The sequence below is a fragment of the Ovis canadensis genome, chromosome 22 (genome assembly GCF_042477335.2).
Source record: "Ovis canadensis isolate MfBH-ARS-UI-01 breed Bighorn chromosome 22, ARS-UI_OviCan_v2, whole genome shotgun sequence".
Lineage (NCBI taxonomy): Eukaryota > Metazoa > Chordata > Mammalia > Artiodactyla > Bovidae > Ovis > Ovis canadensis.
In genome coordinates, this window is record NC_091266.1 from 27,787,549 (window position 1) to 27,802,196 (window position 14,648).

Genomic DNA, 14,648 nt, shown 5'->3' on the forward strand with positions numbered 1-14,648 from the left:
CTATTCTTATACAATAATATCCTACTGTGAAATTGGAAGAGCTGATGTTGTGTAAAATTTAGCTCAGGTGTGGGCAACTCAGCCAAGTATTTTGTTATTGCTGTCCAAACTCTGCTGCTTAAAAAATATAGTCTTTATCAAAATATTAGCATAAAAGGATTAGCATTTGACCCCAAATATATCATATATACTTAAAGAAATATAATACATTTAAATACAACACATATTTAAAGAAAACAAGCACAAAATTCACTAATCGAAAATTTTAACAGAGTAATACAAAAGTATGAGTAATCACTTTTAATAAAATTAGACTAAAACAAATCTTTCTTAACCTAAAACCAAAACCAGAAGAACATGAAAAAGCTTTTAAAAGCTACTTATCAAAAATACCTAGAATCATTTTGTTAGCAAATATTTTAAAAATATATATAGAGAGAGAATAAAGTTTGCTACTGAGGCCTGGAACAGTGTAAAGAAAAAGGAAATATTCCAAATGTGTGATATAAACATCCTGACACTATTGCTAAATCTTACTAAACTAAAAGAAAGCTACTGACCAATCTCACTTGTGAATATCAACCAAAAAATATCCTAAACAAAATGTTACTAGAAGAATCAAACAAGACACTGAAAGGATAGTAGTGGATCATAAATAAGTGTAATTCATTCTAGACTGCAAGGATAACGTAATATAAGTAAATGTTCACATAATATACTCTTACCTGCCAAAAACATTTGGTTAATTCCAAATGTATTCCTGTTTTTTTTTAAATTGTAAGGTAGGATGGAATGATTACTGCCTGAATAAATAAAATAAATACATATTGAAAATTAAGGTCAGTATTATGTTTAGTGGATAAACAATGAAAAAGTTTCCACTGAAGTCAGAAATAAGGATACCTTAGATCATCACAATTATTTAATATTCTTCTGAACATTCAAGACAATGTAATTAATCAATAAAATGAAATAAGAGGTATACATACTTGAGGGGAGGATGCAAAATTGTCATAATTTTTAGTTAACATAATTTTATACCTCTAAATGACAGGAGAACAAACTGTAAAACTTGTGGAACTATTAGGAGTATCAGTAGGGTAGCTAGTTTTAAAATAAATATACAAAAATTCAATCAGTCTTTTTATTTACCAATGATAACTAGTGAGAAAACTACCACATTTACAATAACAACAAAGAAAATGAAATAGAAAATTTAAAAGAAATATGCAGTAATACAAATTATAAAGCTCTACCAATACACAAAAATTAACTCAAAATGTATTAAAGACTTGAACATAAGACTTCAAACTGTAAAATTTCTAGAATAAAACAAAGGCAGAAAGCTCCTCAAAGTACATAGGCCTTGGTAATGATTTTTCAATCTGATACTAAAAATAAGAATAACAAAAACAAAAGTAAACAACTGGGACTACATCAAATTGCAAAGCTTCTGCATAACAAAGCCATTTATTAACAAAATAAAAAGGCAACCTGAGCATAGGAAAAAATATTTGCAAATCATATATCTGGTAAGGATTTAATATCCAAAATATATAAAGAACTCACACAACTCAATAACAAAAAACCAAACAATCCAGTTTTAAATGCACAGAGGATATGAATAGACATTTTTGCAAATAAGGTGTACACATGGTCAACAGGTACATAAAAAGATGCTCAGTATCGCTAATCATCAGGGAAATGCTAATCAAAATCACAAAGAGATATCACTCATACCTGTTAGCATGCCTGTTATCCAAAAGACAAAGTTTGAAGATGTGGAGAAAAAGAAACTTTGTGTATTATTGGTGGAATGCAAATAGGTGCAGCCACTAAGGAAAATAGTATGAAGGTTACATATGATATGTACTACCATATGGTCCAGCAATTCCACTTCTGGGTGTTTATCTAAAGACAAAAAAACTAGCTCCAAAAGATTTATGCTCCCTATGTTCACTGCAGCATTATTTTCAATTGCCAAGATACAGAAGCAACATAAGTGTCCATCAATAAATGAATGTATTAAAATATGTAATATATACGCATACAATGTTAATATTCTAGGCATTAAAAAGAAGGAAAGCTGGCCATTTGTGACAACATAGATAGCATTCAAGAGCATTATGCTTAGTGAAGTCAGTCAGACAGGGAAACACAAATATCATATGATCTCACTTACATGAGAAATCTAAAAAAAAAAAAAAGTCTGTCTCATAGATATAGAGAATAATTTGATGGTTGTTAGAGGTGAGGGGTGGCTATGGGTGAATGGGTAAAGGGGATTGAAAGGTACAAATTTCCAGTTAAAAAATAAGTCATGGGATGTAATGTACAACATGGTGACTATTTAATAATACTGTATTGCACATCTGAAAGCTGCTAAGAGAATAGATCTTAAAAGTTCTCATCACAACAAAAGAAACTTTCTTACTATGCAAGGTGACAAATGTCGTTACTATGGTGATCATTTCACAATGTATACAAATATTGAATTATTCTGTTGTACACTTGAAACTAATACAAAATTTTCTCAATTATACTCCAGTAAAAATAAATTTAAAGACATACCTTGTTTCTGGATGGAAAGACTTGGTGTTGTAAAGATGTCAATTCTCTTTAAAATAGACTACCAACTGTATGCAATTCCAATCAAAATCCAACAGGATTATTTTAAAACATAATGAAAATTACTTTCAAGTTCATCTGCAAAGACCATAACAAAAATGAGAAAGGAATGGAAGGAAGAGGACACATGCTCTCCCTATTAGGTAGTAACAGCTTGTATTTAGCAATAGTGGTAACAACAACAACAGCAGCAATGTAGGAAAAGACAGACTGCCAAGGCGCAGGGCAGAAAATTCCAGAAGCAGACTCGAGTATCATGAGAGTATTGTTGGTTTGCAAACTCCTGGGTGCAAATTCCTGGGTGCAAAGTGAAATTGCCCACCGCTGCCCCCCATGTAAAGGCAAGCCACTCCTTATTGGTGGGTGGCAAGTTTAATAAGGAAGGGACCTCACAATGCTTGTTGTGGGTGGCTGCCAAATGAGGGGCTCTCTGCACCTGCCTCCCAGAATCTTAAAGGTTTATATAGAGGTCTGAACTGAATTCAGTCATGTACACACTCCAGACGGTCTCAGCACATAACTCTCTCAAAGCTGTGTCCTTTGAGGGCTTCCAGGTGGGGAGGGCAGGTGGTACATGCATTCTGAGGATAGAGGAGGAGGTGGGGAGCCTCTGATTGTTCGGATTCAGCTTGCAGGTCAATTGTCACATTCTCTCTGTGACCTCCTCCAAAAAATGTATGATAAATGTGGCATTTCAAATCACAGGGGAAACACTTGCTATTCACACATAATTTGGGGACAAGTGGAACCTTAAGGGAAAAATTAAATGTCATAAATTCAATTCCAGTTACATTAAAAATTTCAATAAATGTCAAAAGTGAAACAAAAGTCTAAGTAAACACTTTTAAAAACAATAGAGTAGAACAAGCATTTCCTAACTTGACACCAAAGCCAGAAACCATAGGAGAAAATGAATTTACATAGAAATTAAATACTTCCTGGCAGCAAAAACAAAAACAAAATAACACAATTACAGAGGTGTGAAAGACTGAGGAAAAACTATTTAGTAACACACAGGATGGACCTTTTAGCCCTTACAAATCAACTATAAAAGATGGTCAAAGGCTATGAATAATAAATTCACAAAAGGAGAAATTAAAATGGACAAAAAGTAGAAAAAGATGTTCAGTGTCATTATTTTCCAAAACACAAACAAGAACAACAAAAAAGAAATCTTTTTAAACCACAGGACTAGGATCAGATGAATGACAAGTGTTGGTATGCAGGAGGCAGATTTTTACCCCCACCCTCTTAGGATTTTTCAGCATGGCCTGAGAATTAAACTGACATAAGATAGATTAAGGGAGAAAAGTATACACACTCATATTAAAATTTACATGACATGGGAGCCTTCAAGGGGAATGCAGAGTAAAAGAAATAGCAGAACCTATGTGCTTTTATGGAGAAGGCAATGGCACCCCACTCCAGTGCTCTTGCCTGGAGCATCCCATGGACAGAGGAGCCTGGTGGGCTGCAATCCATGGGGTCGCTAAGAATCGGACACGACTGAGCAACTTCACTTTTCACTTTCATGCATTGGAGAAGGAAATGGCAACCCACTCCAGTGTTCTTGCCTGGAGAACCCCAGGGACGAGGGAGCCTGGTGGACTGCCGTCTATGGGTTCACACATAGTCGGACACAACTGAAGTGACTTAGCAGTAGCACATGCTTTTACATTAGCCCGAAAAAAAAAGGAAGCAATTGTGAAAAGTGGTTCAGTGGCCCAGTTGTGTCTGACTCTTTGCCACCCCATGGACTGTAGTCCCCCAGGCTCCTCTGTCCATGGGATTCTCCAGGCAAGAATACTGCAGTGGGTTGCCATTTCCTTCTCCATGTGAAAAGTAACTAAACAATATAGAGAGGCTAAAGGAAGATAAGAATTATTTGAACAAGGTCTGTGTGTACAGATTTCTTTCTGCCTCAGTTCTGTGTCTTTGGTGATAAGAACATCTTCCTTTCTCCTGGTACAGAAAGGGCACCTTTCACAAGGGAGTTTTATCTCCTGCTTTCAGGAATAAAAAGGAGGGTCTGAATGCCCATCTTGCATCTGCCGTTTCTCAAGTGACTTTAATGCAAAATAATCAATAAATCATGTATTATGGAGTGACACACTCTGAACACCTTCATCGGCAAAGGAGAAAGAAAACTGGCATTTTCCAAAACTTTTGATATAAGTAAGAATGGATACAGCCTTTCTAGAAGGCACTTTCATCAATCCATACCAAATTATAATGGCACTTCTGATTCAGTCCAAAGATGTCATATGTAGAAATTCTCCACAAAAAGACAGTGACAAAATGGTGGGGGGGGGGGGGGGTGGAGGGAAGGCATCAACATGCCCGTTGTTTTAATAATAATAAAACAACACTGAAATGAGACAAAACAGAATGTCTATCATTGGGTGATTGGTAAAGTAAATGAGAGACTCTGCTATCATTAAGATAAAAGAATGCAGTTTTACATCTTTTGAGGTAGAAACATGAAGTTAGCACATTTTTGACTGGTGGAATAATAGGCTGCAGTAAGAGATGAATTCAATTATAAAGCATATGTCCACACATCTATACATGCATCCATGTACCTTTAGAAATCTGAATGTGTATCTCTGGATGGCTACATTTGGTGATTTCATGATCTAAATAGGTTTTTCTCCTTTGATATTTACTTATTAAGTAAATGAGTATGTATCATCTTAACTATTAAATATTAAGCTTTTTCAAAATCACTTTATCAACCAGTTCCCAACCCTACTTAGTTTTGTCCCTCTCTCGACACCAATACTAAACTTCATTTTCTTTCTCACTAGGAAGCATCTTAAAACGTATGGCACTTCACAAATGTTTTTGGCCAGGAGACTGGCCAAGATGACATAGTTATCACTGCCTGTGCAAACTTGCTTATAGTTATTCTTATTGTCATCACTTCAGTTAATTACAGACATCACTGGCACTATATCTGTTGAGTATAACTGGCATTCAAAATTGCTTTGGTTACTCTTGTTACATAGCTAATCACCTCAAAACTCGATGGCTTAAAACAACAGCAATCATCTTATCATCTCACAGTTTCTGTGGGCCAGGCATTCAGGAAGTCTTGACTGGATGCTTCTGGTTAAAATATCTCTCATGAGATTGCAGTCCCAGATCGGCTGGAACCAGAATAAGTGAGGTGGAGGGAGCAGGAGCAGCTGGAAACTGGCCAAGCATCGATCTCACTTCACTGGTCCCAAGACTTCTCCATGGAATCCTCCTGAGTTGTACTAGTTTGGGTTCCTCCGAACACAGCGGCCAGGGACCAGCCAGACTGTTAACAAGGAAGCTCTGGGCTCCAGAGCAACTATTCAAGCAATAAGGTGGAATTTACATTCTCGTTTTAAGAGCTGGCTCCAGAAGTCATGAGGCACCACCTCAGATGGTGTCTATCGGTTACAAGCAAGTCACAAAAAAGCCTAGATTCAAGCGAGGAGAAACTAGAGTTCCCTTCTTAGTGTGGCAGTCGTGAAGTGCCGGAAGCACATGTTGGGCAAGAACTGCTATCGTGATCACCTTTGGGGAAAAAATATTTGCCACAAAATGTTTTCCAAAAAATTATACTTTTGTTTAGTATTGAAATGTGAAGTTACCTCAAATCCAGAAAAGTACTACATGATAAAAACAAATTCCTTTTATATGTCTAACAGAGCTCTTTCAGTAGGTATGATACAAAAATTTCAAGTGCCAAGGGAACAGTGGCTCATAGTGTAATTGGCAGAATTCATTCTTCCTTGGGGTCTGTTGCAGAGGTGTCTTCCATTCATCCGCTTTCCACACTTCTCCTCATGAGGCGGATGTGTGCTCCTGTGCCCACTGGCTTCAGGCTGGGCTGGATCACTGGAGCAGCCTGGCAGGAGAGCAGGGGACAGAAGGGAGGAAGGGAGGGGAGGAGGGGAAGAGCAGAGCTTGCACTCACATAGTTCTCTGCCCGTGAGCTCACCGGAGTCTGGTGATCACCCTACAGTCTCTCCCCTTCCAGAAATATCCCCCGCCCCTCATTCTTTTATATGAAGGTGGTGACCGTTCCTCAGATGTCAGCCCTAGGTTTCTACACTTTTCATGGTGGTTCTTCTACACCTCGGTAACTAGTGCCTTTGTAAATAAATTCTTGACTGGTCAAGAGGTGTATAAAATAATGCTGCATCTTACAGCTAATGGCATCTTAGAATAAATACAACTTCAGGACTGCCTTCACTTCACTTTACATGTTAACAGAATGAACAGAGACTGGCCTGGACAAAGCCTTTCTACTGAGGACAGGTAGGCTGGTGAAGCTGGGAGCTAAGGGGGGAGACACTGGGCCGATTCCCTCTTGCAAACAGGCATGGCCACTGGGCTTTAAGGGCATGACCCACTGTAATATTTTCTATGTTGTAATTCTCTTGTACTACAAACACCCCATCAGTTATGTTTGCTTGATGTTACAGCCTGACCTTATCTATGACATAAGCAAGCCCCAAACCTCCCCTTGGTGTGTAGAGGAAATAGAAAATCAGTAGGAAGGAGAGACTTGTTGCCCCAGCAAGAAATGACCTAAGAAGGATGAAGAATGCTCATATACAAACAGATGGCTGAGGGGATGGGTAAGAATCAGAATGAAGGAGGACATGGATGATTTCCCTGTGGGATCCCAGATACCTGGGGAAGCTCTGCTGCTGTATGTAACTCAGGGTCTCAAAAGAGAGGAAGCTCCCAAAAGCTGGAGATGCCTGGTTTTCAAACAGTTTTAAATCTAACTGTGACAGTTGCTCAGTCATGTCCAACTCTTTGCAACCCCAAGGACTAATAGTCCATGGAATTCTTCAGGCCAAAATACTAGAGTGGGTAGCCTTTCCCTTCTCCAGGGGATCTTCCCAACCCAGGGATTGAACCCAGGTCTCCCGCATTGCAGGCAGATTCTTTACCAGCTGAGCCACAAGAGAAGCCGAAGAATACTGGAATGGGTAGCCTATCCCTTCTCTAGATCTTCCCAACCCAGGAATCGAACCAGGGTCTCCTACATTGCAGGCGGATTCTTTACCAACGGAGCTATCAGAGAAGCCCTTAAACCTATTTAGGTGAGCCTATTTCTTGAACATTTTTGGACATGAGCCCCCTCGTAGTCATATCTCTGTATGGGAAGCAAGCCAGAACTTCCAAATCATCTTGAAATCTGTTTAACAATTTTAGCCATTTCAGTTCTGCCAGATACACCAGTGATACACTGCACTGAAAACAAGGCACATTCCTTCCAAGTAAAAAGTGAGTAAAGGGTCATGCTCTTGCTTTCATTTGATGTATTACTGATTCTTCTGAAACTTACCAAAAGATAGCATGCAGACTCTAATTGGTTGTGGGAACCTGCTTTATAAAAATTCAGCTAACACTTTTGACTAAAACATTATTTCAAAGGTGACTGTCAAGTTATTTCAACAAAAATGCACACTCTCTTTTCAATAATTCTAATTACTGTAATCTGTCAAAAAAATATATTATATTACCAAAAAGAGATTAAGAAGGATCATTAGGAGAGCCAGAGCTTTGGCACTGTTTACACTGGAAGAGCTCTTTCAACTCCCTCCCTCTCTACTAACTTGTCTCTTTCCCAAATTATAAGAATCCTCTATATGCAAAGATCTCTGCTTCCACAAGTGCAGCAGTTGTTACTTAACCTTTTTCCCCCTCTGGGTATTTGTAGTATATCTTAAAGTCTAGCTGTGATGTTCCATTTTGCCAAAGGTGCCCACCTCCCTTGAGAGGAACTTCTCCAGGCTGATAATTCGTTAATGTTTCAGAATCTTAAAAAATGTATTGGAAATGAGAATTATCTGAAAAATAATCCCATTCTGAGGGTTGTCTACTTTCATTTGTGAATGGATTAATAACCATAGTTATGAAAGTTAAAAATATATATTTATCTTTTAATTATTCAGGTCTAGAAAATCCCACCTATCTATTACGGTTGTTCTTTAGTCACTAAATCATGTCCACCTCTTTTGCAACCCCATGGACCAACCCTGCCAGGCTCCTCTGTCCATGTGATTTCCCAGGCAAGAATACTGGAGTGGAGGCAAGAATACTGGAGTGGGTTGCCATTTCCTCCTCCAGGGGATCTTCCCAACCCAGGGACTGAACCCGAGTCGCATCACAAGTGGGTTCTTCACTGCTGAGCCACCTGGGAAGCCCACGTGCAACAATAACTCTGGGTAAATAGTCTCGGGAATTCTAATTATCAACATATGCAATATTCGACGCATACATTTTGTCATAAGTCATAGGTACCGAAATAAAAAATGCAATACAATGTGGTTGGTGAGACAAAAATGTTCAGTTTCACAAATCTGAACTTTGAGACCCTAGAAATAGACTGAGAAAGGTTTTACAATGTTCTTTCAGTAGAGGTTCTCTATAAGGTAGGATTCTCCTAGTTGTTCGTGTCAGAAACCCAATTCAAACTAACATCCTTCAGAAGATCAATCGTGTCTAATAAGATCATTCTAAAACTCCAGTTATGATTTCTTTTCAAGAAAATATGTCTTTTTCCCAGCTGTCCTCACCAATGGTAGATAAATTAGCTAAGTTGGTGCCCTTTTCTAATATTTGCTGTGGTGAGACGGAAATGAAATCATTTCACCTCAGCCTATGTTAGTGTTGCTATAAAACTGCATCCCCCACCGCACTGCAATTCATGTTATAATATTGCAGAGATGGTTTACATCCCAAACTCTATGCTGTGCATGATCCAAATCGATGATTGGGAATTAGGCCAAATTCTCCCTTAATTGATTTAATTTACTAAATCTTTTATTTTTGCAGATAAGTTAAAAGCCAATATTGAAAAGCGTGCTACGATTAAATTGCTAAGAGCCAAGCAATCAAGCATAAAGACTAGAATTTGAAATGCACCCGGAAATAGTTTCAGGTGTTAATTTCATCTCCACATCTAAAATATATTCTAATATTGCGGACAGAGCCACTGATGAGGAAGTTGATGGAGTAACAGGGATGACAGGCAACGCTCCTCACAGGAATTGCTGTCTTGAGCCAGAAAAGCAGCGAAAGCTGTCTCACAGGAGCAGATCTCCCACAGACCAGGGTCCAGGGCAACTGGCCAAATCTTCCTGACAAACCTCAGCTGTTACCTAATGACCCTCATTCATCTTTGCTTTAAAAAGCTAGGGAATTCCCTCAGTTCTCAGCCGCAGTGGAGCAGGAGAGAGACCTGGTGTGATGGGTTTGGTTAACAGCGTGCTTTTAGATGCCGAGGACCCTGGGGGTCTGCAAGTAACTGGACCAGGCTTGGTTTGAGCTGCTGTCACCAACACCAACTTGTCACATGGTCTGAAATTTCTATCAATACTCTCTCAGGTTCAGACAGTGATCAAAGGAATTGTCTGCCTCAGTGTAACTATGTACCTTGTAAAAAAGGGTCATTGCCTCTGAAAAATGGGTGAAGGTATTCGATTAGGGTATTTGAACTGGCTGACAGTCGAGAGAGAGAGAGAGAGATGAGAGGATGAGACACAGGACAGGCTTTAATGAAGAGACTATAGAAAGGCAAACACTGGGACTTCCCTGGTGGTCCAAAGGCCAAGACTCTGCACTTGCATTGCAAGGGGGGCAGGCTCCATCCCTGGGCAGGGAACTAGGATCCCTCAGGCCTAATGGTAAATCCCTCAGACCATAGCTAAATAAATAAGTAAGCAAACCTTTCAGAAAAAACATGTATTGGTATACAAGGCACTGAAAATGAATAAACTGTGACTACCCAGAACATGGCTGAACTGACAAAATGAAAATGTTAAAAATAGAAAGAAAGGCACACATGAAAGGCAAGATCGGTTAGGGCAAGATCAGCAGGGTCTTCAGAGAAACAGAACCAGTATTATTTTATATATATGACACATAGGTTATTAATACACATACATCATGAAAGTGAAAGTAGTAATTACTCAGTCACGCCTGACTCTTTGTAACCCCCCGGACTATAGGCCACTAGGCTCCTCTGTCCACGGAATTTTCCAGGCAAGAATACTGGAGTGGGAAACCATTTTCTACTTCAAGGGATCTTCCCCACTCAGGGATGGAACCTGCATCTCCAGTATTGCAGCCAGATTCTTTACCATCTGAGCCACTAGAGAACCCCGTACCTACATCATATATGTAGAGAGATATATCTTTACACACGCATCAACCAGTATTCTATTCAGATATATGCGTGTGTATACATAAATATCTATGTCTACATGTACACATATATAGAGACAGAGAGTTGTATATATACTTACATATATATACAACTCTGTGTCCAAGAGGGCTTCCCTGGTGCAGTAAAGAATCTGCCTGCAGTCCAGGAGATACAGGAGACATGGATTCAACCCCTGAGTCAGGAAGATTCCCTGGAGGAGGGCATGGCAACCCATTCCAGTATTCTTGCCAGGAAAATTCCATAGACAGAGGAGCCTGGTGGGTTATGGTCCATGGTATCACAAAAAGTCAGACACAACTGAAGTTACTAAGCACAAACACATGCATATAAAAATTATTATAAGGAATTGCTCACATGATTATGGCGGTTGAGAAGCCCCATGATCTGCCACCTGCAAGCTGAAGACCCAGAAGAGCTGGTGATGCAGTTCAGTTTGAGTCCAAGGACCTGAAACCAAAGGGCTAATGGGTGGTTCCAGTCCAAGCATGGGAGAAGACTGACGTCTCAGCTCAAAGAGTTGGGTGGAGAGTGAATTCTCCCACCTGCCATCTTTTAGTTCCATGCAAGGCCCTCGATACATTGGATGAAACCCACCTACATTAGGGAGGGCAATCTGCTTTACTCAGTCTATAGCTTCAGATCCCATTCAGAAACATCTGTATAGACACAACCAGAAAAAATGTTTAGCCAAAATATATGGACACCCTGTGATCCACTCAAATTGATACATAAAATTAACCATCATAGGCAGGCTGCAATAGAAAGGGATAACCAGGAAAAAGCAACTGAGATACTGGGTACCTGTAAATGCAGGAATCCAAGAAAAAGATTAGGAAGCAGGAATCACATCCTTTGTTCCCTTCACAGTGATCTGGGATTTAACCTTGAGCAACTGCTTTGGGGTACTCAGTGTAAGAGGAGGTAAGAAATAAGAGTGAGTCTCCTCTGAGTACAGATGCCTATTTTCAAGCCCACAAAAACAGTCGTAACCAGTGAGATGCATTCTGTGACAGGGAGAATAACAGGGAAAGTACATAACAGCTGGAGAGCTGACATTTTTTACTTACAAGTTAATGTCCTGGAGGGCCTTCCCAGGTGGCTCTAGTGGTAAAGAATCCATCTGCCAATGCAACAGATGCAGGAGACACAGGTTCCATCTCTGGGTAAGGAAGATCCCCTGGAGTAGAAAGTGACAACCACTCCAGAATTCTTGCCTGGAAAATCCCATGGACAGACTAGCCTGGCAGGCTACAGTCCATGGGGCTGCAAACAGTTGGCTGTGACTGAGTGACATACAATGTCCTGGAGCTCCGCAAACCTCAGCCCATTTTCCCCCAAAAGATAGATTTAACAGACTTTTAGATTTGTTTCGAGGATTAGCAGAATGGCTAGTCGGAGAAGGCAATGGAGCCCCACTCCAGTACTCTTGCCTGGAAAATGCCAGGGACGGAGGAGCCTGGTAGGCTGCAGTCCATGGGGTCGCTGAGGGTCAGACACAACTGAGCGACTTCACTTTCACTTTTCACTTTCATGCACTGGAGAAGGAAATGGCAGCCCACTCCAGTGTTCTTGCCTGGAGAATCCCAGGGAAGGGGGAGCCTGGTGGGCTGCCGTCTATGGGGTCGCAGAGTCGGACACGACTGAAGCGACTTAGCAGCAGCAGCAGCAGCAGCAGAATGACTAGTGAATAATAAATAATCAATTAATGTGAGCTGTATAAATAGCTGCCATAATCACACACACACACACACACACACACACACACACTGGCAAAAGTGTAGACCTTGGCCAAGGTCAGCATCTCACTCTCAAGGAGTGAGATAACATATTTGACAAAGATCAACTCTTTGTTTTGTTGACAAACATTCTGGTCAGCTACTTGGCCATGGGGACAGAAATCTGATGCACTGATTCTTAGCCAACTTTGTGCAAAGTGCCAATATTAGTTAAGCCAGTAGTTAGTCAATAATGTAGGAATTAGCCCAGTCTGCACTTAATACTCCTATGTCTAAATATAACGGAAAACTGTCTACGGGGACCTATGGATTATTTCCTTCCACAAGCTTGCTGCATTTTTGGTACCAATAGTAGCATGGAGTCCTACAGGGCACTTAAGAGAGGGTTTGTGAGCATCTTGTGCATTCCTCTGACAAGATTCTATAACCATATACAAATGATTTAGATATTATTTCACATTAATCATGCTTTCCATACTAACTTCACACAGATTCAGTCAGATGAATTGGTTTTCCAGCATCTTTGGGAAGAGCAATTCTCAATATCTGGAACCCGGATCAGTCAGTATAATCTAGAGCCCAATCTCACCTGGTAGGCATCCTCCAGGGCATCCCAGGACACAATGAATCAGAGTTTCTGTAAATGGAGCCCAAGAATCTTTATGTTTAACAAACTCTCTAGATACCTCTTGTTCAGAGTGAAATTTAGAAAAACACTGGGTATAAGATATAAGGTGGTACGGCTAATGTTAGAATTAACATTCTCATATCACAACTTTTCACCTTCAAACTCTGTGGCTGACATGCTATCAAAATCCAGTCCCTTTCTTTGCCTTACATAAGAAAAATTTAGTTAATAGAATCATTCAAAACATTAAACTCTTTTCTGTGGCTTCAGGTCAGGATTCTGGATTCAATTTAACTGTAGACAGTTGAAGAGCAGAAACACAGAGGGGGGACGTTCAGTTGCGTAAAGGCTCGGATTTGTGACTACAGGTAACTTCTCTGCATGTTTCTGCTACCCCAGGGGTAGTTCTCAGACATGAGCTGCTCCTCACCTTCCCCACAGTATACCCTCCCAATGTAAGGATCATCACACGTGCTCTATACTGCCTTGCACACGTCTTGCATGCTTGGTGTCCTGCACTTGTCACTTCTCAGTTGGGGAAGTGCTGCTGCTGCTGCTGCTGAGTCGCTTCAGTCGTGTCCGACTCTGTGCGACTCCATAGACGGCAGCCCACCGTGCTCCTCTGTCCCTGGGATTCTCCAGGCAAGAACACTGGAGTGGGTTGCCATTTCCTTCTCCAATGCATGAGAGTGAAAAGTGAAAATGAAGTCGCTCAGTCGTGTCCGACTCATCGCGATCCCATGGACTGCAGCCTACCAGGCTCCTCCGTCCATGGGATTTCCCAGGCAAGAGTACTGGAGTGGGGTGCCATTGCCTTCTCTCTGGGGAAGTGCTAGGATTTCCTTAATTGAGTAACTGCACACTTTCAGCTGACGACAGTCAATTTTTGGTGATTCGTTTTCTCTGTGATGTTTGCTATGACCATATTTACAGAAATGCAGTTTTACCTTTACTGAACTTAAAGTAAAAAACGGAACTTAACATTGTGTATTTTTTTCACTTCACTTTTCTTATAATAATCATTTTTATTACTTTTTCAAATACATAGCTATGTCACAAATTTAAAAAACACCCCTTTACCTAAGACAGTTTGCAAGACGCTCCCCTGTATCACATCTTGTCAACAACTTCAGACAAAACACAGTTCTAATTTACCATTTTCTCACTTGCTGACTGGGAGGGGTTTGTATCTCTGTGGGGTCTTCCTGACTCTTTTGCTTTCATCTGAGGGCTTCCCTGATGGCTCAGCGGGTAAAGAATTTGCCTGTAATGCAGGAGACCCAAGTTCGATCCCTGCCTCAAGAAGATCCCCTGGAGAGGAGCCTAGGCTACAGTTCAAAGGGTCCCAAAGAACTGGACACAACTGAGCGACTAATCACAGACAGCCATGAGAATCTCTAGGTCTATAATCCTCTGTGAATACAGTTGCATTTCA